Below are 3,490 nucleotides of genomic sequence, written 5' to 3'. Positions count from 1 at the left end.
GGAGTGCCGCCGCACTCCCAAGCGGCGCACTGTAGCAGTGCGCCACCGGGCCGGCCCAGAAATGTGTTTAGTTAAGTGGTGCTGACCAAGACCCCACTGAAGAGGTTATGTAATATATGTTTAGGCATACTAGTACTTTTCTAAAGCCCCCCAAATTTCTGAATTCCAAAACATGTCTGTCCCCAAGGATTTTAGATAAGGGATTGTGAACCTGAATTATTTTCTTTCTTTATTCCCCAAAGATTGAATATTTAAAAAAATATTTTGCCTATTGGGAAGGCTGCTTTTACCAGCCTAATAATTCCCATTCCATTTCCCATTAATCAAAGACATATTGTATAAATACCAATCATCACATCTGTATGACATGGATCCCCAAGGTCATCACACTGAATTTATTCTACTTCAGCCAAAATCATCCTGGACAGCCTCCATATAGCTATGTAAAAGGATTCTCTTAGGCCTTTGGAAAAAGAAAGCAGCCCTTTCTTGGATACCAGGTTATGGGAATCACTCATACACTAGAAGCCAGGATTATACTTTGCATTGTATGTGCATAGTACTTTGAACTTCCAAAAAACTTGATGAAATTTTTAAGAACTTCTTTATTCTCAGATTGGTATTTATATACCTATGGCTAAGTTAAAACCCAGGGATATTAGGTGACTTATCTAAAGTCTGAGGAAAAGACCTTACAGCTCATCTAGTCCAATTCCTCCAAATGAGGAAATGGACACACCCAGCACGTTAAGTCACCCCACATGTTAAAGGTAGGGTCAAAACTGGATCTCAGGTTCTCACTAGGCTTAACTCCCCTGTTCTCATTTTCATTGAGACCTCTGTCATTACCCAATAGAGTAAGAAGTGGCCAAGCCACTGAGCTCAAGTTGGAGCTAACTGCTGATTCTTTATCCTAACTTCACTGGATTTTGATAAGGTGATTTATACTTCAGATAAAACACAGATTTTTGTCCAAGCCAATTTCCCCATTTAGAAATGTGCCTTGATTAGCCCTGGAGGTACTCCATCCTGCTCAATAGAATGAAACAAATGTAAATCAAGCACATATTCTGATACCTTGGAAGGTTATCAGGTCTCACAATAAACCAATACACAGCCAGCCTCTTTCCAACATCTCATGAAAAAGAGATTAAGGAATCTTAGTGCACTTAGACTACACTCATATTTGACTAAAAGCCAAGAGTCACAGCAGCAGCATCACATTAGATCTTTGCTCATGGACTCTGACCTGACATAGTACATTATTCCTTCCCGGGGAAAGTGGAAAAGATGGTGACACCAAATGAGAAAAAAAAAAGGTCATAGAGAGAAATCCTAACCAATCAAAGCGGAAGTGATCACGCTTCTTCTGCATGGGGCTTTTCATAACTCCAGGCTTTTTCCCTTTTGCTAACAATTTAGGTCCACAAATACATCAACACCATGTAATTTTTCAAATAAATTTGCATTTAGCTGCCCTACTTTCTCTAAAATTTCAATTCATACTACTTTGTAGAGATAAACTTAAAAATGTTCTGAGAAAGAGAAATATACATGGACAAATCTCAGTTCAATACAGCATTACAAACTTAATATTTTAAGACCATCATCCCAGTTCTTTATTTAGAGTCGGGAACTCAAATCCTTTCATTATCTTACCATTCATTGCTTCTTCTCTTATTACTTCTCAACATATCTCATCTGGCTTTGGCCAGTGTAATGTTTTCACATTCTGCAATGCATACTAGGCCCTGGCTCTACCCCCTAGCTCACACTGCCTACTCAGTATGGGTTCCTCTATCTCTGGTTTGCCTTTTCTACACCCCATTGACACTTTCAGTGGTCAGCAAAAAGGTTAAGCAACTTTTGCCCTTTCAGACTAAATAATTTTGTCAAATCTTCCTTCTAATGAGTGTTTGAATGAGTATTCAATGATTTTTTTATGCTTTTAGACTGTTTCCCCAATATTTTAGGATATACCTTAATCTTTAATAATAAGTTTATCAAACTTTTAATCTTTGATAATATGTTTTTTTTCACTCTGAAAAAGTCTGGTTTAATGGTTTGGAACAGTAATCACGTAATGACAGTTATCTTTCAACAGTTAATATAAAGACCTTGAATGAGCGACTTAAGGTAGAGATAACAGAAAATAATACAACACGACACAAGCTTCATTAGTACAACATTAATAAGTAAAATAGCACCTATGCCACCTAGGCATGTTCAGAAGTATAGAGAAATAAGAGTATTGGAAGAACATTTTATTGCATGTTATGTGAGAAACAAAGCATATGCCAACACGAGTGAAAGAAAATAAAAAACAAATGTGAACATTGTGGGAAAAAAACACTAGTATGGCTTAGAAAAAAGATTGCACATTGGCAAAATAGAATCTTGTGTCAATGACAGTGGATTCTAATCTTCTTTTTGCAACACCTTAGGGTATCCCTAAATATTTCAAAGGATGTTGTAAAATTCTAAAGGAAAAAAAAAAAAGCCTCTCAAAACAAAATTAAAATTAATTTGTTTTTAATTTTTAAAAGTAAATACATGCCCTGCAGTGTTAAAAACAGTGAAGACGGTGGTGAGGTTGGAAAATGAGACAAAAGGTAAATCCTGTAAACTCAAAGAACTCTGGATCAACTGGAGGAGGCAGATTACTGTTGTTGCTATTGATGCAGGTGTAGAGCAAACAATGTTGACCACAGAATTCTGTGGCTGTAGTCAATCTCAGTCAAGTTCTGCCAAAAAAATATAGCCCATACATATGGTACTTAATTAAACCAGCTAAACTATCAGGAACATCCAGTCACAAACCTGTGAGAAATAAATCACTGTTGAAATATATTCAGTAGGAGAAATTCTTTCATGTATAATCTCTCATAAGGTTGCCTTACCTTATGCTTTCCAAAATATTTAAGAATGTGGTCTAAATTGTTGATATCAAGTTGGTCAAGATGATAAAATTACTTCAAGAGAAAAAAACCCTGCAAAATATTAAAGCTCTTCTCTAAAAGTAGAGAATACTTATCAGTGTGGAAACAATAATTACCTTAGCTTATATGTTCTCAATGTTATAAAACACTAATGACAAAATTACAACTATTCTAAATAGCAAGGTTGAGCTTAAACCAGATCAAGTACAGCATTAATTTTCATAAGATGCTAAGTAAAAGAATAGCTATAATACTGATGTTAATAAAATAACGACTCTGTTTCAGGATTTAAAGTATAAATTCTTATGTATAGTAAGTGTAGGACAGTGAGCATAACTGACTTCATCTTAAGCCCTTCCTGTATAGTGATACAGTAACTAGGGGAAAGGTAGTTAGAACAAAATATAGGAACAACCTGTTGACTGTGAAGAAGGAAAGATTAAGTATCGGTATGACAGTGTGGAACTAGTTAGGTTAAGCTTGTTTACACTCTGCCTATATAAACTTGAGCTGAGCCTTGAGATAGATTGGAGAGAAGCTTGGCATATGCC

This window comes from Galeopterus variegatus, unplaced genomic scaffold (assembly GCF_000696425.1).
Source record: "Galeopterus variegatus unplaced genomic scaffold, G_variegatus-3.0.2 Scaffold4753, whole genome shotgun sequence".
In the NCBI taxonomy this organism is placed as follows: domain Eukaryota; kingdom Metazoa; phylum Chordata; class Mammalia; order Dermoptera; family Cynocephalidae; genus Galeopterus; species Galeopterus variegatus.
The sequence above is the reverse complement of the archived record's forward strand: the minus strand, read 5'-3'. Positions refer to the sequence as shown.